This window comes from Elephas maximus, chromosome 9 (assembly GCF_024166365.1).
Source record: "Elephas maximus indicus isolate mEleMax1 chromosome 9, mEleMax1 primary haplotype, whole genome shotgun sequence".
NCBI lineage: Eukaryota > Metazoa > Chordata > Mammalia > Proboscidea > Elephantidae > Elephas > Elephas maximus.
This window is the reverse complement of record NC_064827.1, coordinates 76482701-76505726: the sequence shown is the minus strand read 5'-3', so window position 1 is coordinate 76505726 and position 23026 is coordinate 76482701. Positions and strand designations below refer to the sequence as shown.

The 23026-nt window shown below is 40.8% G+C and overlaps 1 protein-coding gene across 10 annotated transcripts in view; it reads left to right on the top strand.

Annotated features, from left to right (window-relative positions):
• The window catches only part of MAPKAP1 (MAPK associated protein 1), a 270520-nt gene that overhangs the window by 166229 nt on the left and 81265 nt on the right, over window positions 1-23026 (top strand). The window lies entirely within an intron of this gene.

Here is a 23026-nt window from a genome sequence, read left to right as displayed (position 1 = left end):
AGAATTTTATACAGAAAATAGGCTGATGGCATTGCTGTGATTTTTAAAGGATATGAGAAAAAAAAATTTTACTGGTATTAAGAAATAATTATTTTGAGAAATAGCTTAAAGATTTGTCATACCACAGGCAAGTTTAATATCAATTGACCTGTATATGACATGTCAAATATCTTAGCTTTGTAAATTAATGTGGCTTCTTAAACACCTTTGGTTTCACCTTTTGGAAAGAAAAAAAAAAGCATTGCTCAAGTTAAAGAAAATAGTTTTGTGCTCTTTTTAAGGGGAGGCATATAATCTGTTCCAGATTTAATTAGCTATCTTCAGGTGAAAGCTGAAGTTTTAATAAAAGTTAGAACAGATAACACAGTGAAGGACACGGATGAGCTGTCTCAAGGCCATATTCCAGGGGAACGATAAGAGCTGTAAAAAATGGCAGAGGAGAGCAATTGAATGGAGCAATGAAAATCTGATTCTCATAAAAAAGAGAGAGAGAGAGAGATGCTGGTAGGGGCGGTTGTAGATGAGACCTGCTAGCGTCTGCAAGCAATTTGGATGCTTGCCAGAAGTCATTGTTCACCCTCGGCTGTGGCGGCTCCGTCCAGATGTGCCAACTGCACGTTTCGGCTTTTGCCAGCTGACTGCGCCGTTTGATAACCAGCTCTCTGGATGCCCATCACTGGCCGCAGAGATAGAATTAAATGATGATGATCTTCCCACAAGTTGGGAGAGGAAACAATGCATATAAATCTTGATTTCATCTCAGCATGAGAAGTCTTTATCCATCATCACTCATAATGAACAAGTCGTTAGCTGGGATGAATGGTGTTCTGGTTTTTCCAAACACCTCTTTTGTTCATTTTTTGGGTGACTTTTACCCACTGCATGGGGGTCAAACCTCTTTGCATTAAGGGAGTGATTGAAGAGGCATATCTTCTCCTTCCCAGGGGAAAGTAGATGTTTTAGGGTTCTAGGTGCCAGTCGAATAGTTTTAAACAGCTTCAGCTGCTCAGAGATGTTTAACAAGCATTCATCTTTTCGTCTCCTGGTTCTATTTTCTGGTTTTGTCCTTAAAATTTTTACATAGTGGTGTACTTTGTGATGGTAATCCATTATATTCCAAGAAAGTATTATTCTGAATTTCCAAGAAGAAGGTATAATTTTTTTAACCTTCTTACTAGAAATTCTGCTGTCACAGATTTTTTAGGCCATGAAACACCTATGAACTTATTGGGATACAGCTGAGCCAGTGTGTCTTTCCCTCTGTTTCCAGCCATCTCTGTTCAATTGCATACCTGTTCATTTATGCCCATCCCCAGCAGCGACATTCGTCATACACATTTATTTATGTTCACATTTGAGTACCCATCCCTCCCATTTCCATCAAAGTCTTTGCCATATCCGTGACAAAGAGGTCTATCCTAAAAACCAGTAATCTGCCTTATTTATTCCTTTTCATACTGTTGCTGTTATTTGCCATCGAGTCGATTCCAACTCATAGCGACCCTGTAGGACAGAGTAGAACTGCCCCACAGGGTTTCCTAGGCTGTAATCCTTACAGCAGTGGATTGCCAGGTCTTTCCTCCTGAGGAACGGTTCATGGATCCGAACCGCCAGCCTTTCGGTTATTAGTCAAGCGCTTAGCCATTGTGCAACCAGGGCTCTTTCTTTTAATACTTGAGAAGCCAGTTGAGACTGACGCATTTACCTAAATTATTGTCCATTTTCTTAATCCAAAAAGCTTTTTTAAAATATGTTCTTCCAATTGCCGTAGTAAGCCTGGTTTTATGAAGCAGAAGGATCTCCAGTTTGGCAGAGGTGTTTGTTTAAGGTAGGTTGATAAAGGCAGGATATAGTTTGTGTTCTTGAGCTTTGTATTGTAGAATAGACTTCTTTTGGAGGGTGACTAATGAAAAGAGGAACATCCTCTTGTCATAAAGGCAAACGCAAGTACATGTACAAAAAAAACTGTTGGTGCTCACAGTTAGCTATGAAATACTGATGATTCACCCATGATGACATGTGAACTTAGTGGCAGGCGATGCCAGGTTAGGGGCATTCTCATCCTCCAGTTCCTGAGTCTCTACCACAGTGATCTGCCTAAATCTTTGTGGGATCTTGCCTACCTTGTCCTGTGTCTGGAAAAGAGTTAAGAGTGCTCAGCCCTCTGTTACAAGCAGCTTTTATCTGATTTGAATGCAGAATAATGCTTGCCTCCTTGTAACTCTTAAAAAGAGAGGGAAGAAACACCTCTTGCAATTAAACAGCATGCCATGTCAAGTGGAAAGCCCTCACATTGTCAGGGGCTAGTTTTACTATAACAAGATTTAAGAATGATCGGCTGACTCTGCACTTCTGCTGCTTACCCACAAACCTTTAACTTTCTCATCTTTTTTTTTTTTTCCAGACTGATCATACAACTTTTTAATAATAATGTTGAAATTAGAACTGAAACTATTTCATTATTAAATCAAGATGTGGGCTTAATGACAGTCCTAATATTTAAATAGTCTGTTACCCCTTCCTCTGGCCAAAAACCAAAAACCAAACCCAGTGCCATCGAGTCGATTCCGACTTATAGCGACCCTATAGGACAAGGTAGAACTGCCCCACAGAGTTTCCAAGGAGCACCGGGCGGATTTGAACTGCCGACCCTTTGGTTAGCAGCCATAGCACTTAGCCACTATGCCACCAGGGTTTCCGACTTCCTCTGGCACTCCCTCTTAAATTTTTGTTTGGAAAAAAAATCAGAAGATAGTAAATGTTTGATTGAGCAAAAGAATTCTTCTTTGTTTAGGTAAATAGCTTTGTCAATGGTAAGCCCTAGTGCTTTAAAGTATTTTTGCTTTTTATAGATAGAATATCATTACAGACACGTGTAACTGATCTAAAATTTTAACTTGTATTAGTTGTAATTATTTCATCAAGTCATAACTATTTATGCATACTACAAGATTTTTTTGTTTTGTTTTGTTTTCTATTAATATTCATCCACTGAGCTGTAGTAATCTTTTCACAGTATGTCCCAGTCAGTTCACTGCTAAGGCCAGTTTTTTAAAGCCCGTTTTTAAACATCTCTTTTGAAGTTTCTCTCTGGCTTTTCATTTTATTACTGACCTACTTGACATTTGGAATCTACCTGCGTTGACAGAAAGTCCCCACTGTTTAAGAAAACTATAAATGGAGAATTCAGTTTCAGAAGAATTAGATGGAACCTCTCTACTAATTTTAGCAGTTGAGTGGGCATATTTTTGAAATAGTGAAAAGTAGCCTGTCAGGTGCCTCGATTTAGCCAGTGAAATATACTAAGCTGTTATTTAGTGAATAAAGGTGTTAATTCATCGAGTTCTCCCTCTGTCAGGGTCATCCCTCACAATCAGTGACCTTCTGAGCTTCTTAGCATTTTCTTGTGGTCTTTTACAAATGCTGTTAACATCACTGAGTTGTACATGTAAGAAATGTTGAAATGTCAAATTTTTTGCCTCATATACATATGTAGATATACATACATGTTTGGACACAAACATATTCACCACACCACATTTTAAAAATTAATTAATTTTTTAAAAATTGGTGTTATCCACCAGCCTTTACCAGCCTCATGAAGTATAATATTGAGAACAACAGAGACACTGTTGAGAAATAGAGACAGCTCCAGTTTCAGTTTTAATCCTGACACAGAAATATAGGTATCTCTTGATCTATAAAAGAGAGAAGGCTTCAAATTGGGATTTACCAAGCAGAATTATTTTCTGCATTGCTCTATTTCAGTATTGGTTCTCACTATGAAATGGAGGTGTTTTCTTTATTATCTGCTAAAGCATTGAACAGATGCATATTAATTTTTTTTTTTTTAAATCCCTGTCTATTTTTGCCTTTTGGAGTCCTGGTGGCACAGTGGTTAAGAGCTCAACTGCTAGCCAGAAGGTTGGCAGTCTGAATCCACCAGCTGCTCCTTGGAAGCCCTATGGGGCAGTTCTACTCTATGAGTCAGAATGGACTTGACGGCATTAAGTTTAGGTTTTTCGGGTTTTATTCTCGCCTTTTAATGTGAAAGACAAATTTTTGTTACTTTGAAGATCGTTTTGAAAAGTGCTTATACAATATTGTCAGTAAGCCTTGTAGCATTCATCGCTACTGCTCCCTTTATAAAATTTCACCTAAAACTTGAAAGAAGTGTTAGCTTTGTCAGGCAAACCCCTGCTTCCATCTCTGTTTGAGTCACAGAGCACTTTATTGCTTGCAGATTTACTGTGTTTTCACAAGAACCCTAGAACATCATCAGCAAGATAGTCTAGTATAAGGCTTCTGAAACTTTTATTTCCTAAAGCACTTGTAAGAGCAGGGGAGTGAACATCTGCCACAGGGAGTGTGGGGTTCTGATCTAAGAGACAACTGATGATGACATCCTTGGATTTTCAAGTGTTGTCTTAAAAATTCATGCAAAATGTAAATACTGATTCATAAAATATTCTGGCTGTGTTATGCATTCACTCGTTTTGTGCCCTTATGTGTTAGACCAGTGTTGTGTACAGGAAGACAGCAGGGAACCAGACAAGGCCCTTACTGAGGGAAGCCTTACTTTCAAGACAGAGAGAGAGACTGCATCCTAAAGGACAGTCAGGGAACTCCTCCTTGGGAAATTGACATTTTAACGGTGACCTTCATGTTTAAGCTGGGAAAGGTTTGAGGAGTAGGGGGAGGGGCGGTATCATTCAAAGCAGTGGCTGTTCCAGGCATACCATATTTTAATATATAAAGAACGTTTCAGGTTACTTAGCAATTAACTCTTTTTCCCTGTGGGGGAAAAAAAATTGTATTAAAACTGACACTCCAAGAGAGATGAAGCAGGTGCCCAACACAGTAAATGATACCACCATCCATTGCCCAAGCCACATACTCAGTTGTCAGCCTTGAGTTCTCCCTTGCTGTAACTCCTCACATCTTAACCATTAGCAAGTATTGTCAGTTTTACCTCCGGAATGTATCCTGAATCCATTCAGTCTTTGCATCTCCATTGGATGAATCCAATTCATGATTTTTCACCTGGATTGTTGAAATACCACTCTTGACTGGTTTTCCTGCTTCTGTTCTTGGCTGCCTCCAGTCTGTTGTCTACATAGAAACCAAAGTATAAATCAGATCATCTATGCTCCAAATCCTTTAATGTCTACATCTGTTTGCATTTAGAATAAAACCAAACTTCTAGCCACAGTGAGATACACTGAAACTGAAAGAGAAGAAGGGCCATACAGAGAATATGAATAAGAAGAAAGAAGAGAACTGTAAAGAAATGGGAAAAGAAGTGACCAGAGTTGATGGTTACAGTATGACAGAGTGATAGAGACCAGGCAGAGAACCTGGGAAGCCAGGATGAGAGAATTCAGAGCCTATAACATGATGTGACCTGCTGTAATAGATTAGCAGCAATACCTCATACAGTGGTCTTACTTTCATACCAGATAGACAGTTGTATACAAATTAATTTTTTATTTATCAAGAGTATTTTAAGGGGAATTTGTGTGTTGGTGAAGGAGTTGGTCTTTCCCCAAGATCTATTGCAAGGGGGTAAGAGTGAAAGCACAGAAGAAAAGCTGATTTATTGAGTGCCTTTTGTGTGGTTACAGATATTATCTCATTTAATTTGCACAGCACCCCTGGGAAGTAGATTTTATTATGCCTAGCTTACAGATGAGACCCAGAGAAATTAAAGTTACCCAACTTTTCACAGTAAATAAATGGCAAAACCTGAATTGGAGCCTAGGCTTTTTTGACCTCAAAGCCCACACTCTTTTTATTATACCATGTTGCTTATTAGAGCCCTAATGGGAGAACAAATTTAAAATTCTGTAAACAGAAATGTTCATTGATTCTAAGATCTAAATGCACTAGGGAAGTGCAGCATTTAAAGGAACCCTGTGGTGAATCTGGATATAAAGCCAGGAATTCTTTTTGTAATTGCACAGTTTGTCTGTATTGGTGTCAGTTTTAATGTTTTATGTCTAGCTTTCTTAAAGCAACATATACCTGTCCTGAGCTGACCTATGGAAAAGTGAAGCACTTACATTTTAGTAAAGTAGAATTTTTAACACTCTTGTAATCTGAAATGCTCTCCAAAGGCTGACGTAAGCTGGAGAACCTCTGGCTGTAAGGTTGAGAGGAAAACAGGCTCCTGCTTCATGTGTAATTATAAACATAGGCAATCCAGTAACCTTTCTTCTATGAAAATAGAATTTGTGATTCAGAGAGATAGACATGTGCTTTCCTTAGTTGTCTTAGATAATCCTTTAAAAAAAAAAAAGATAAATAGAGTTGTTTAGATGCTCTTTGTCCAAAATGCAGTAATTTCTGCAGAAAAGTTCTCCTCATGAAAGAATAAATAATCGTGCTGATGCAACTCGTGTGGGGCTGAATAAGAAAGACCTGATACTTAGCACCCAGTGACCCAGCAGGAAACTGGTATAGTAAATTAGGGCTGCTGTGGTATTAAAGGAAACCCTGGTGGCGTAGTGGTTAAGTGCAACAGCTGCTAACCAAAAAGTCTGCCGTTTGAATCCACCAGGCACTCCTTGGAAACTCCGTGGGGCAGTTCTGCTCTGTGCTATACGGTCATTATGAGTCAGAATCGACTCGACGGCAGCAGGTTTTTTATGGTATTTAAGGAAACCCTGGTGGCATAGTGGTTGAGAGTTACGACTGCTAACCAAAAGGTGGGCAGTTTGAAGCCACCAGGTGCTTAAATGTATAACTCAGAAGTGCCCCAGGCAAGAAGCTCCAAGTCAAATATTCCTTCTTGCCTCCTTTCTCTGCCTCTTTTATCTTGTTCCGTTTCACCCGAGCCTCCCTCTGTCTGGAATGCTCTGAGACTCCTGATGGATCTTCTTGAGTATATAGCGGAGCATGTTAAAGATGGCATTGCAGTCAACTATTTTATCCAGAAAGCCTGGAAATTTAGAGAATTTATGTCAAGCAAAAATCTTGCGGAACCTCTTTAGAGAGCCAATTATTTTAGAAGGGTGTTACGAGCTCTCGTAACTGCCACATCAGAAAAGCTGGAACTATATCACTTGCCAGAACTGTTTGACCAGCACTTACTCTTCCTACTAGCCGCTAATCTTTCGGTAGTTCCTTTTCCATCACCAGATCTATTCATGCACTCCATCTGGAGCAGTCAAAGAATAGATTAAAGAAGAAGCAGAATGAAAGAAAGAGAAAAGATGTACACTTCTGAGAGGCTATGTTTTTTTTTTTTATGTGGTAGTATGGGAGGTACACACAATTTGGAATCAGAAGACTGATTTTTCCCTGGGTCCATTAGGGACTAATTTTAGAGCACCATTAATTTAATAATAGTTTTCCAGGAAAAAATAAAAATGCTAGTACATCAAATGTTTATATTTATTGCAAGGTGCATTCTGAGTTTAGAAATGTTAAAAAGTAAAAAAAAAAAAAAAAAGTGTATATGCACCTAGAGTACAATGAATTGCTTTTATATGGCCTTTCTCACCGTGGCCTTGTAACTCCCACCAGAAGATTGGGTAGGACTGTGCAAATAAAGGGCTTGTGGCCCACCAAGGGGATTGAACAGCTTGCTAATAATACAAATAAGGTGCGTGGCACGCTTGTGGGGGTGGAACCATGCAAATAAGATATATGGAACCCTAATGAGGGGATTGATCAGTTTTGCCATCCCACTAGGCTTAAAGTGATCCATTCCAGAGGCAGAAAGAGGGGACCTCACTACCACCAAGAAAAAAGTCTAGGTGTGGAGTACATCCTTTGAACCTAGGATCCCTGCACTGAGAATCTCCTAGACCCAAGAGACAGAAGCAATATCCCTGGAGACGACAAGAGATGGCAAGAAGCAGTGGCAGGGAAATGGCGGCAGCAGACGCAGCAGAACCAGGAAACTGGCAGGAGATGGTGCAGGAGGCTTCCCAGCCCATGGATCAAGAAGGTTGAGTGCCTTCAGGCAGGAAGCTTGTGGCAGAGCGAGGTGCCTCTGGGCACTTGGCAGCGCTAGGCTTGCTGACCAATGGAGCTAGAAAGCTGAGCGCCTTTGGGCCGAGGTTTACTGGTGGAGTAGGATATCCCTGGCACTTACTGGTAGACCTAAAGAGCTTTGCAACACTTGCCTGAGCAGGGCAGAAGCCAGGTCAAGGGGCTGAGAGGCCGAAGGCTAGGTAGAGGCCTGCCTGCGAGCATGGCTAAGAAGAAGCTATCCTGACTGAAGAAGTGTATGCTGAGTGGTTTCTGATCCTGAATTGTAACCTGTTACTTCCCTAATAAACCCCATAATTATGACTAAACTCCATAATTATGACTATTGTGTTTGAGTTCTGTGTGGCTATTTACAATAAATTGTCAAACCCAGCAGAGAAGTAGAAAGTGCGGTGGGAGGGGATAGCTGGTGTCAGAGTTAGTAAAAAGGTTGAAGAGAGGAGGCGCTTCCTATGAACCAGTCTTGGGCTGCTAATGCTGATCATGATTCTCCTTCCCCTTGTGAAGGTAGTCAAGGAGGTCAGAAAAAGCTTTCTGGAGTAAATGATTTTGATAATGGCTTTTTGAAGATTGATTCAAACTTTGACAGATGGGTAGGTGGAGGGAAGAACATTCCAGGCAGAGGGAACAACATGTTTTGAGACGTAGTCACAGAACATTAGTTCTGAATCGTTGGAACAGGAAATGAGCAGAGGGCAAACTGCAGAAGATAGACAGGGGCCAGATCTCTGGAGGCCTGATACTGTACTCAAAACTAGAAGAGGAGGTATATTCATGTATTGAGAGCCTGTTATGTAGCAAGCACTGTGTAGACACTAGGGATTTTGTAGAGACCAAGAAATGGTCATTGCCCTTGAGGAGTTTGCTGTTTAGTTGGGAAGATAGATAAACAGACAGTTAAAATACAGTGCATGTATGAGTGAAAGTAAGTATAGGGCCTAGGTGCACTTTTGGGGGTTGGGGGGAGGGCTAGTCTAATCTTAGCAAGTCAGGAAAACTACCCTGCACAAATTAGCTGAGTGAGACTTGAGGATGAACAGAAACTGACCAGGTATAGAAGGATGGGAGAGAGTTTAAGCTGAGGGAACGAAAAGAGAGAGCTTGGTGCCTTCTGGAAAAAGCACACCCTCGGTATAATAGTGCAGTAGAGTAGGAGTTGGGAGGGTGGGGCACAATGAGGTTGAGTGGTCATTTGGGGCCAGGTCATGTTTGTAAACTATGTTGAGTTTGACCTTTATTCGGATGGCAGAGAAGAACCACTGAAAGGAGAGCAATATAATTAGAATTTCTTTTAGAAAACACACCGTTTGTGTTGTAAAAATAGATTAAAAGTGTAAAAATGGATTAAAGGCCGTAAAAGAGGAACCAGAGAGACCAGTGACGAGGCTCTTGAGAGAATCTGTCCAGCAGATGATAGAGCCCTGAACTAAGGCATGGAGAGAAGTGGATGGTGCTTAGTTTAGGAAACAGAGGACGGACACCTTGGTGAAGTCTGATTTCATTTATTTGAGCTGAATATGCAGTTTAGGGAGAATTGAAATAGCTTGGAGCTGCTGTCAGATCTCCTGGAGTTAATATCAAAGCAAGGTAGTGGTAAAAGACTTTTAAAGAATTTTTTTTAATAAAATTAAGTACTCGTTGAAAAAAATTGAGACATCATAAACGTCCCTGAAGTAAAAAGTGAAAGCTTCCTCTAACCTTCTTTGGTATAAATCCTTTGATTCCCACCACCCCCCCATACACATACAGATATTCATATAGGCTAGAGGTTGCATGAGGGCAGTGTGCTTTTTTTTTTTTTTTTTTGATCACTGTGCACCTAATAGGGTGCCTGTCAAATAGAAGGTACTCAATAAATGTTTGTTAAATGAACTCATGAAAAATGTGTATGTATAAAGAGTTTTTAAAAAATGATATATGCAGTTTTGCATTTGATTCTTTCATTCAATAATGTTAACAAACATTTCTTATATATGAGTGATCACTATTTTTACCTTCCGAGTTAAATTTATTTAACCAGCCCTCTACTGATGGACATTTAGATTACTTCCAAATTATCAGTATCACAAAATTACAGAACATGCAGCAATCTTGTGTGAATATTCATTGCACATTTGTGCTAGATTTTAAATACAGGATTGCTTGTCAGAAGCTTTGCTTATTTAAAATGTTAAGAAATCCAAATTACCGTTCAGAAAGTTTAAACTCATTCTTTGACACTCCAGGAGTATATGAAAGCGCCTCTTTCCCCACACCCTCCTCAACACTGGATGTTTTCAGTGTTTAATTTTTCTTGAACTGATGGTTAGCAATTAGTATATTGTCATTTCCATTTTCATTTCTGGGTCTTTAGTGTAGTTAAGCATTTTAAAATAAGTTTATTAGCCATTTATCTTTATAAAAAAGTTCTTAAGTCAGTTCTTTTGGTGGAAAGAGGGATTGAGAGGAAGTCTAATTTCGGAAAAGTGTTTATTTTTGTTTTTTATTAGAAAACTATTCTTTGAATGTGCCCTGTGGCCCATACCATTCTCCCACTCCCATCCCCTCTCACACACACTCCCCGGTATATAAAAAAAAAAAGAAAAAATATAAAGAAGGGCGCAAATCCAGGCCACGCCATTTCACATGTTTTTCTACTGGGCCGTCAGTCACCAGCAAAGCTTTTGTTTATGGGTACGGACATAGCTAACTGGTAATTCACTAGTCTCCAGTTTACTTCATTAGAGACCATATGTTACCTGCTTTCTCATCAAAACTAGTTTAAAAAATAGATTTTCTGTTAAATGCTCTATTTTAGCTTCTTTTACATTTACATAGCACTTAGAAAATGCATCATAATCTGGAAATTAGAAATATAGACCAAAAAAGTTGCCACTCCTTAACAGGTTTATTTTGGGGAGGCACATCTAAGGGCATGCCTGGCAACATTATGAATAGCACTGGCACCAAGGGCAACTGTAGGGGGTTAATGGGGACCCTGCATCATTCCTTGCCATGTGCCTGATGAGTAAACTCCTAGAAGTTTATGGGAATGGTAGCAAGTGGGGAAAAGCCTGCAACTAACAATCAGTGTCACAAAGTGGGGATGACTAATTTGCTTAGGAGACTGTTCAGACAGATGTTTAATTAGCTGAAGTCAGAGTGGATAAATTGGGAGAGGACTGCCTATGCAGAGAAATACCTTTTCTCCCCGGTCTCTCATTTAACTGTTTTTTTGTCCTCACCATTTTCTTTTTGAAGGCAACATCCTTAGGTTGTGTGTTGGGGTGGGGGACGGGGAGAACAGAGCGATAGTACCAAGGCAATGGATTCTATTTGGTTACGTCTGCCCAACACTTACCGTATGCTAAGTATTTTTGCATTTAACCTTTACAAAAGACCTTGTGAGGTGGAAATTATATCTTTTTTATGGTTGAGAAAACTAAAGATACACACACACACACATACACACACAGTGTGTATGTGTGTGTTGCTAATACGTGATATAGATGGAATTTGAACCCAGGTACCTTGATTCTTGAGTGCAATATTTTTCCCTACATCATAGCTTCCTCATTTAAAATGTTACGTAGATGAGGGAACTTGCTAGAATAAAGGCCATGGTTTATATTTTAATAAAGGTTTGTGTCACACAGGTGTATGTGTTTGTCAGAACTATTGATTAGTGCTTTTAAGACTTGTGCATATCATTGTATGTGAATTTTACCTAAAAACTTCAAAATCTTAAATATTAAACTCTCAGTTAATGATATGCATGCTGAAGTGTTAGGGGGTGCATGTACTGATGTGTGCTTCTTTCTTTTGAATGTATTTTTAAAAAAAGATTGATTGATAGAGATGCATAGATGTATGGTAAAACAGGTTGTTGTGTGTTGTCAAGTCCATTCCAACTCAGAGAGACCCTGTAGGGCAGAGTAGAACTGCCCCATAGGGTTTCCAAGGCTGCAACATTTATGGAATCAGACTGCCACATCTTTCTCCAGCAGAGCAACTGATGAGTTTGAACCGCTGACCTTTCGTTGAGTAGCTGAGCACTTAACCACTATGCCACCAGGGCTCCTTAAAACAAATATAGTACAATGTTAATTGTAAGATATAGGTGGTGGATACATGGGTTTTAAGTGTACAGTTCTTTCAACTCTTCTGTGGTTTAAAATTTTTCATAGTGGGAAAGAACTCACAAAAATTAAGGATATGTAATTCATAATAATGAATTTCTAAAATTACAAATAAATATCCTCGTGGCATAGAAAACACTAATCTTCTTTTCCTTTTTTGTAGCATAATTTATCTTTCATTACTTTGTGTGCTAAATAACATCTTGGAGGTCGCGGTTTCTTCAGTCGACCTATAGTTTTAAATAGTATATACAGTTCAAAAAAAAAACAGTTACAGATATAATAATAATTGTTACCGCTTATTGAATACTTAAAATTTGCCAGGCAATCTGCCAGATGCTTTTTTTTTTCTTCTATTATCTTAATCCTTACAACAACTATTTGAATTGGTTGTTTCTTTCATTTTGTAAATGAGAAAACTAAAGCTCAGAGAGGATGCAAGACTTGTCTAAGGTCACACAACTAGTAAGTGGGGGAGCTAGGACTCAAACCTAGGTGCCTGACTCCAAAGGTTGTGTCCCTAACTGCTGTCCCACACTTCTTCCTGATAGATAAGAATACAGTGTCCACAGCTCATTAAAGGTGGGTACACTTTTCTCCTTAGAAACACTAAATGCTCCTTCTTTGGTTGTGGCTGGCAGTATGATTCAATAGAAAGGGCACAGGCTTTGGAACCAAACCTGCCCACATACCAACCCCAGCTGTACCTTTCACACAGGCTGTGAAGTTCAGCAAGTTAACTGCTTCTCAGTTATCTCTTCTGGAAATAATACCTTCCTTACAAGGTTGTTGTTTTGACTGAATGCATGCAAAACCCTTAGTAAGTGCTCAGTGGATGTCAGCAGCCACTATCCCGGTTGCCACTACCACATAAAAAAAACCCACTGCTGTCAAGTAAATTCTGACTCACTGCCCCATAGAGTTTCCAAGGAGCACCTGGCGGATTTGAACTGACGGCCTCTTGGTTACCAGCTGTAGCTCTTAACCACAATGCCACCAGGGTTTCCTGCTACCACATAAGCACACCGTATAACCCTTCTCCTCAGTGTTTGGTTTTCTTCCTTTTCTACACATATGACTTGGCCTCTGCCTGCCTTTTGTTTTCCAACGAATTAAGCTCTGTGGAAGAATGAAACTTTCAGTTATGCTTGGATTTGAATCTGCTGAAAGCACTCTTACTTTGAACAAGGAGAAAACTAGATCCAGAGAGTCAATTCTAATGATTTTTTACTAACAAGAAAACCCATACCCTGTATATGAACCTAGAAAACCAAATCCGTTGCCATCCAGTCAATTCCTATTCATAGCAACCCTATAGGACAGCACAGAACTGCCCCCATAGGGTTTTGAAGGAACAGCTGGTGGATTCGAGCTGCCGACCTTTTGGTCAGCAGCTAAGGTCTTAACCACTGTGCCACCAGGGCTGATGATCACGAAGCTCACAGATCATATAGCTTATATCAGCAGATTTAATTTCTTATATCAAAGATCCTAGAGATAAAGTTAACAAACTATAATTTCCTGTAACAAGCATGTTTACAAGTGATTTAAAAAAAAGTTCTATTAATAGTTGAGTAGCTCACAGAGCCTGTTGGTTCCTCTCAGAAGACATTAAAAAGAGTAAATGTACTTAACATCAGTATCATATTTGAGTGAATTAATACAGAAGTTATAGACGAGAGATTTGGAGTGCTGCCCCCTATCTCTCTGCACCCTCCTTGAAGAGCCTTGGTCTCCCCCACGGGAAGCAGAAGGTCCTCTTTCTTCAGGCAGGCTATCTGTGTGCTTATCCTGTTACAGCTGGAAGAAAAACCCTTCCTTCACCAAGACTGATTTGAGCTAATTTCCATGAAAAACCACCACTTCAGAAGAATTATCGCAGCACAGAAGACTTCTTCGAGATCATCCAGAGGACCTGAAATACCAAACTTCTATTTTACTGCTTTCAAATGCCTGACGTTGGAGCTGTTTTCCCAAATAAACAACTTAAGCGATTTTTAACAATTTCAGTTAACAGCTTTCCATAAAGAGTTATTCCTTTTTGGAGTAAATTACAAATAATGGTACTTTTGACTGTGTGTCTGCAACAGTTTTAAATACATTAAGTAGGGAAAGAAGAAATAGCTAGTCAGGGTTATTTCTTTTTCTGCCTTGCAATGATAATAATGTCCAGAGACAAAGATGACTTAAACTAAGGAAAATGGCATTAGATTAGCACTGAGAGGCAGGTCTGAGTAGAGGAAATATCAGCATTTACCTTTCTTGTTACTTAGCTGCTAATCACAGCATGGCAGTCAGCTAGGTGTGTGGGTTCTACTGTGTCATCAAACCAGTTTTTCAAACAGGAAGTCAGTGAGATGTAATTAAAGCCTAAGTGCTGTAAAAGATGCTAGGTGGTCTCTTGCAACTCCTCAATCTTCCCCAAAACTGTCACCACATAATCATAGTTATATCAAATCATAACAAAACCCTAGCTTTCCGTTTTTTTGTTTGTTTTTGGCATGCTACATTTCTTAGAACAATGTAATTTAAGAGAAAGCAAGATTAAAGTCTACAAACTCCTGAGGGTCATGCAGATCTCTGAAACACCTAAAACCAAATTCATCATTTAATAAATATTTGTGCAATTTCTACCAAGCTGCAGGGAGTGAATAAGAATGACAAGTGCCTGCTCTCAGAGAGTTCTCATTCTAGTGGGGGAAATGGTCAGTAAAAAGTAAACAGATGAGTGTGATACATGTGATAGGGATAAACACTACAAAGAAAATAAAACAGGGTGATATCTCCTACTTTAAATCCACATGTCTACAGAGTCTGCCTTCTAAAATGCAGTTCCTCTTGGGTCACTCCATTATTGCCTACCATGCTCTTAAACCAAGCCCTTCATCATCTCTGTCCCTCCCCATCACAATCTCATTCAGCTCTTCTTGTGTTTCCCAGGTCTGAATCTGGTTCTGCTGCTTGCTGGGCCCCTGCCACCATCTCTTCATAAAAGAGTCCCTCCTCTTTTCATGTGGTTGCCCTAGGACATCTTCTAGGCTCTGTGTCTTGAATCCTGCCTCCGGGTCAGGCTCTGAATCCAGTTCCCATCCTCCAGCCCCTTTTGCCTCCCTTTCCACTTAACATTTTCACTGTTCATTGCCTCCCTAGTTCATGTCGTCAGGGATATATGGCCTTTGGGTCTCTTTCTCCCCATGCCTGCCCCAGTGGGCCAACCTGCTGCCTTCCATACCTGGCCCCTCTCCAGAGACCCCAGGCAGGCAGCAGTGTTTTGTACCTGCCTTTCTCCACTCTTCCACCCCCTCAGCTGTAATTATCTGGTAAGCCATTTTTCTTCTTCACTAGACATGGTAGAGGACCTTACAAGTATTTGTTGAACAGCGCATGAGTCTGAAAAACCAAGATTTCTTCCTTACAAGCTGGTAGCCAGAATTAGAAGGTTCCTCTATGCTTTTTAGTGAGATTTTAAAGCAAATGAAAGGAATTCATGCTTTGAATATGATGTCTGGACATATGGTGTACCTTATGTTCAAGAGGTGATGCAGGCTAAAATTAATGCGATGAGGACTTTCAGGTTTTCACTGAAGTGAGTAATAGGAAATCTTCTGGTCCTCCCGGAGCATTGAATCATTGGAGGAATGTTACTGCGGCCCATTAGGAAGCATTTGGGGTCATATGCAGCTCTCGTTAATAAGTATAGCTGGAAAATCTCGTTATGTGAAGCTTAGAAAAGCAAACTTCCAAGGTTATCATTTGGAATTCTGGTTTTCGTACTTTCCTTCACAACATTCATGTCTCAGATCATTCCCATAGGCAAACTTCCCCCAGGAGTCCCTTACAAGATAAGTTTTTTGGTGTCAGCAAGAAGCTTTTAGTAAGACTTCTGTTTAATGAGAACCTTCAGATCTTTATTTCACATATCTACTTAACTCACCTGGCTGGGGGCGGGGGGGGGGGGCAGGGTGATAATACTGTTTTATTTTTATTGTTGACTTGTGACTCAGGAGGCCCCATATGTTACAGAATAGAGCTGCTCTACGTTTTTATTGGCTGTGATCTTTATGGAAACAGTCAGGCCTGTTTCTTCCACAGTGCTGCTGGTGGGTTTGAACCGCCAACCTTTTAGTTACCAGCCAAGTGGAAACTGTTTGTACCACCTAGGGACCTTAATTTTTGACGCTAGTCAGTCTTTGCTGTACTCACTATGATGGGTCCTACTGATGAGAGCAGAATTTCCTATTACTTCCTGTTGCTCGGCTCACCATGCTCAGGTTCTGCTGAAATTCAGCAGTTGCAGAGGAGGCTCTGGCCATGTCAAGCATGGCCTAAGTCTTCATTGTTCACTTCCTGGGGAGCTAGGCATGCAACCTGAAAAGAAAATCTCCAGGCCCTTTTGCCTCTCTCTCTTAAACACTGTACTCTATGCTGAGAAACTAACACCCAGCTTCTCTCCCCCTGTGCTGCACCCAAGCCCAGGTCACCCAAAAGAGGATCTTGAGAGCCCCAGGGAACCCCAGAGACCAACATTTCTCAGAACACCTCACCCCAGTAATCTCACACCTGAAAACCTCTCTCAGGAGAGAGGGAAGGAAGTGGAGACTGCTCCTGGACAAATTCTTTCTTCTATCTTTTATAAGTCCTTCCATTTCCTGAAGAAAGGACTTTCTTGAGTTCCCGGTTTGGTGAGTTCCCCTCCTGAATGGAGCCTCTCTTGCCCCCAGGCTGCGGGGCGTTATCTGACTTCACATTAGCAGGTTGTTTCATGCATCCCCTAATTGGCTACCAGCACCCTTCCCTGATGCAGAGAGAAACAACTGGGCAGCAAGGGCTTGATGAGTTGATAAGCACTGAGTTACTCCATCAGAATCAACGGTGGAAGTTAAGAGGGACAGGCCATATCTTAGCTGTGGAATCTGCTAGAGAGAACAGTGTCCTTCACCCACTCTGTCTTGTGTCAGAGGCACTTTGGACCTGTCCCCAGTAAGTTCCTAGTGTACTAATCTTGACAAACATTGGTGAATACCTTGCAAAGGAAAAGGATGAGGGCCTCCTTTTACTTTGGGAGAGTGTTTGAGAGAAGGATGTTGAGCTTTAATTTGAGTAAAATGAAAGCCACTGTGGAGAAGAACTGGTTCCTTTTTGTTTACACCCGATCTAGCACTGTACCTGGCCAGGATTTGGTTGCTGATACATTTTGTAGAATGAACTAGGGAGGAGCAGTGAAAGCCAGTGTGCAGCCCACAACTGCTTTGCTCTCTGCCAGCCTGGGCTAGAGGCCACCCACTTTCTTTTCAGGAATGGATTCACTACACTTCGATTATTGGAGATCAAACTTCCTCGGAGAATTAAATCATTGAATGTAAATGTCCTAAAAATGAAGGCGCAGTGCACATCAGTCGAAATTAGTGTTGCCTCCCAGGTCCCCTTAATGATATGGATCTCTAATAAGTCCTTGAGGAGCCAGAGGAGTATATCAGAAACAGACATTTTAAACATCAGTAGTCAAATAAGGGTACCCAGCAGGAAGAAGCTTCTACGTACACTGTATTACAGAAGAAAAGAATTAAGGCAAACTCACTTTGCAGAGGGAATGTGTGAACAAGAGAGAGGGAACATACTAAATCCTCATCTTCCATAGCAGGAAGTTAATAGATACTGTCTCGTATCGATATAATCTTAAAAATAGCTAAATAAGGATACATAAAAAAAAAAATGACAGTAAATACCAGAAAAAGTAGCCCAAAAAGTTGCAAATGTCTGTGAGGAGCAGGACTCAGGATTGGAGCAGGGACTTACTCTCCTTTATTATAGGGTTTGTAGTAGTATTTACTTTTAAAACTACATGTGCATGTTATTGGAAACCCTGGTGGCATAGTGGTTAAGTGCTACGCCTGCTAACCAAAAGGTCAGCAGTTCAGATCTACCAGGCAGTCCTTGGAAACTCTGTGGGGTAGTGCTACCCTGTCCCGTAGGGTCGCTATGTGTCAGAATCGACTCTGTGGAAATGGGTTTGTTTTTGTGTGTGTGTGTGCATGTTATTTTGATAAAAATAAAAATAATTTTAAAGTTTGTAAGAAGAAAACAACTTACTTTCAAATTCTAGGGCTTAGAAAGATTTCTCTTTCATTTTCTTACTTTTAAATCTGTTTGGAAACTTCCTTTCTCCTAAAAGCCACAATCCATTTTATCGTGTTCAATGTCAGTTTTCTATGAGAACATCACTATTAAATAGTTACTTCCTATTATAAACATTTCCAAACCTTTTAAGACTAAAATGTTATGTAACTGTAACTGTTACATTGTAATTTTGCCAACATTTTGTCTCTGTGACCCGTATTTTCCGTAGGTTAAAACACAAGTTATTAGCTGAGTACTCTGTCCCGTTCTAAGAATGACTAATACCTCAAATATAAATGAAAACAGCTGCTTTTCCATAACATTAGAGTCCCAGACAGCTGTCACATGTACATTTTGACATTCTTTTTTTTAAATTGGGACAAAAATTAGTTATGGGATCTACTAATCTGGTTAAGTATATCATCTAACTTCTGTGGAGAGGTAGAGAAGAGGTCATAGAAAAGCCCACAGAGCTAGAATGTAGACTTCCCAAAAGGCTTGAACTTACTTAAAATGAAAACTGTGTGATGAGACCCTTCTGTGCCAAGAACATATGCTCTGTAAGGGTCTGGCGTTGGCTACTGCACCACCGTTGCTTCTGCCAGGAGTCTGAGCAGGCAGACAGCCATTGTTCTCTTCTCTCAGGCTGAAGAGATTGTGGAGTTCTACTCCATTGTCCCTGGAAAGCCTGAATCTATGCTCTCGCCTCCTCTGCAGCCCTTGGAGGATTTATTTCAGGGGGTGTCTGTTGTGGTTCAGGAGGTTGTGCTTCCCCTTTTGGCTTAAAGCTGGCTCTGCCTTTGCTAGTTGGGTGACCTTGGGCAAGTGACTTTGCCTCTCTGAGCTCCTTGCTTTAGTCCCCTTCTCAGTAAAATAAAGTCATAACTAGATCACAGGCTGCTGGTTGATAGTCTTAGCTGTAGAGGTTAAGACCTAGGTCCAAGAAGTACCTGCCTGGCTTTTTCTAGCTCTTCGGTGAGTTTCTTAGCCTGTTTGGATGTCATTTTCTTCATCTATAGATGGAATAATAATAGTGTCTTCTTCATAGCACTGTTGTGAGAATTAAATTAAGATCTGTGTAAAACACAAAGCGTTCAGTAATTAGTCCTGTCCTCTCCCTTCAATTTCACTGTTATGAGACTCCGTCAAACTCAAAATTTTGTGATCTAACACTTTGTTTTTTATGAGTATGACTGCTTTGTGTCATAGTTCAATGGAGTCATTCAGTAGACTCTAGCTGCTAAGTAACCCAGCTCAAATTTAGTCCACATTGGGCACAGCCCAGAATGTGTGCATCTGTCTGCCCAGCTGCTCATATGAGCTTTTCCAGGGGTCCGAGGCCCCTTGTCAGAGCAGCAAAGCATCAGTGAGAACATAGAAGTGCACATGTAGGAATGACCTCACGTTGCTCTAGAGCACGCCGCATCTGGGGCACAGTGTACAGAAGGGTTAGAAGCAGGAGAAACTTTTGTCATAAATTTTCTCTTCAGCAGGACTTCCCAGGGAATGTCTGACATGAGCAGAGAGGAAATGCTGATTGGCCTGGGAATCAGCTGAAGGAGACAGGAGCTGCAGTGGAAGCTGCTGGATTTACTGTTACTAGCAAGGCAAATGGAAAGCCAGCAGGGCAGCCCAGCTCTCAGATAATAGATCTAACAAGAAGGAAAACTCCCAGAAAGGAAAATGGCTGGCAGCCAGGAATCCTCTTCTGCCATTTTTTCCCATTGTTTTTTGTTTCGTTTGTTTAGCACAAGGGGATGCATATTTTAAAATCTTGGATTATAAATCACAATTCTTAGTAAGATTCCTCAGGTTATATTCAACTATTTAATAAAGCAACAGGATGCCGAATGAATTGTTTATCTTCTAATTGGCTTGAAATAAAACAGGATCTATAATTGAGCTTATCTGTTTGATAGATTCAGAGTTGAACATTGTGAAATGGGCAAAATTGTATTAATATAATAATAAATAACTATCATTTGTTGAGTACTTACTATGTGCCAGGCTAAGTCCTCTATCTGTGTTATTATTTCTTTTAATCTATACAATAACTGTGTGAGTTAGAAATGATTATCATTCCCAACTTAGAGATGAGAAAATAAAGCTTAGACCACTTAAGTAATTTCCCAAGGTCTTAAAGCTTGGTGGAGCTGGGATTTGAACCCTACCGTTAAAGTCCTATCAGTTTAGTAGAATGTATTGAGGCAAAACCCAAATGGCTATTACGAGGCCAGGCAAGGTACTGGCAATAAAAAAAGGACTAACCAAGGCTTGTGTCTTGACTTGAAACAGCCCCAGTTGGTGTGGTGGTTATTAGAGGGAAGATGGGACAGGCAGAGAGGGGCTGGAACCTGGACTTTGATTCTCCAATGGTGGGCAGAGGTACAGTTGGCAGGTAGAGCTGATACCTGAAAGGTCTGGCCCCCAAAACAGGGAGCAGGGCAGATGGGTGCTCAGCATCAGGGATCCACAAGGATTCAGGGGGATCTACAGGTCCGGGCAGCAAGGACCAGGGTGCAAATTATGTTCAGCATACAGGGGCAGCAATACAGAGAGCTGAAAGTTCGAGTCCTCCCAGAAGACTTTACTTCCGAAAAATCAGCCATTGAAAACCCTATGAAGCACAGTTCTACTCTGATACACGTGGGAGTCGCCTTAAGTCAGATTCGAGTCTTCAGGAACTGGCTTTCTTGGTGTTCTATGCACGGTTAGGTCACAAAGGCAACAGGAGAGCGAAAATACATTGTCCTAATTACCTCTAGAAGAAATTCTTTTAAAAATGCCTGTCAGTGGCCAGCATCCTGTAATTTTCCTCATTCAGTTCAGCACAGCAAGCACTTTTTCTAAAATTAGAACAGATGAAAATTAAAAATATGTATCTGAAATCAAACTCAGCACAAAAGGGCCCTCACAGTATAAAGGGGGCTAGAAAATCAAGATACCAACATCCACCCAACTAAATCAATTAGTCATTCATCAAACATTTACCAAATTCTGTAGTTGCAAAGATGAATAAGACTGCCGTTTCATACGCACTCTTTCTGGGACTCATTAAGTCACTGAAAGTCATGGCAAGGGGAGTTCTCTAAACTATTTGAATTGTTTTCTTGGTTATGTTTCCCCCTCTTCCCCCTCCTCCCATTTTTCCAGAGTAAGTATAGTTGAATTCACATAAATTAAATGTATAATTTATGGATAAGAAAATCCAGGCAAATAGGTGGCATCGGGGCTTAGAGGAGGATTTCCAGAGAGACACACTGAGAACCTAGCAGAGCACCAGGCCTGGAGCAGGTTCTGGGCAGGGATGCACCAGAAGCAAGAAAAATTACCTGAATGAGACATGGAGGCCAAGGTCAGATTAGGAGAAAGGAAGCCTTGTTTTTGATTGGCCTGGAATTGCAGAAATTCTTGCCTTGGAGGAGAGCCTGCAGGTGAGGGGAGTGTTAAGTGATGCCAGTCTGAGAATCTATAGGGTCCGATACCATGGACGTCAAAAGGAGAAAAAGCAAAAATGGTTGCAGAGGCCAGATAAGATTTAAGGGAATAGCAGTAAAGGAGGGATGTGATTTTGACAGACTGGAGGAACAAGCCGTCTGGGTGAAGGGAATGGCACAAGCAATGGTATGGAGGTCGGAGACCATGAAGTGTACGCACCAAACAGCAAGGAGACCAGTTAAACTGCATCATAGGTGGATAAGACATTAAGATGGGTAGAAGGTCCTGAGAATAGATAAGGAGTTTGCATGTAATTTGGTAGGCCCTGGGGAGAGTTATAAAAGGATTTGAGCATGGAAGTGATAACCTTCAGAACATGACTCTAAAAAGGATCTTCTGATAGCTGAATGGAGAATGGAAGGCTGAAGACCAAGAGACTGGTTGGGAGACCATTACTGTGGGCTGGATGATAAGGAATACAAACAGAAAAACAAACCCATTGCCATCAAGTCAATTCCGACTCACAGTGACCCTATAGGACAGAGTAGAACTGTCCCATAGCGTTTCAAAGGAATAGCTGGTAGATTCGAAGTTCCACCGTTTTGGTTAGTGGCTGTGGCTCACCATAGTTCTTAACCATTGTGGCACCAGGGATGCAGGGAAGACTTATTAAGTGGGTAGAGTCTGCGTAACTTGGGAGCTGACTTAATATCAACAAGGAGGAAGACAGAATTAGAGAAGTATTCCAGACTCAGTGAGTTCTTTGTTCACTACTACGAGTCCTTAGAGGCCAGGATCAGAATTTTATTCATCTTTGCATCTATAGTGCCTAATGCAGGGCCTGGCACGTGGGAGGAGTTTAGTAAATGAGAAATTACTGAGTTAATTCCGTGGGAGAATGGTGATGTCATTTTGGAAACCCAGTTATAAGGCAAAAGGTGTTTTTGAGAAGGGAATGTATAGTAAGTTGATAGTTGGTAGTTCTGTAAAATTAGAAGCAAAAAGGTGCTTGGAGTTCTCTTTTCCTACAAAAGCAAGCTGAAGCTATTCATTGCCAGTGATGCTTCCCTAGAGAGTTGGTAGAAGCCCCTAGAGGCCCTGCAGGCTATGATCTCACCCAGGGCTGGAACCCCTTCCACAAGGGTCTCTGACACTTAGCTGTTTATAGACGCTTTCACTGCCAGTATCTCACTGAATCCGCTCAAAGCCCCGTCAAGTAGATGCAGAGGGGGAGAATGAGGTTCAGAGAGGATGTGGTTTACCCAAGCAGATTCAAATCAAAGTGTTCAGATTCCACTGTATCATAACAAAGTCTGACTATTGAAAACAGCTGGCCCTACTCTTACCATTGGCTA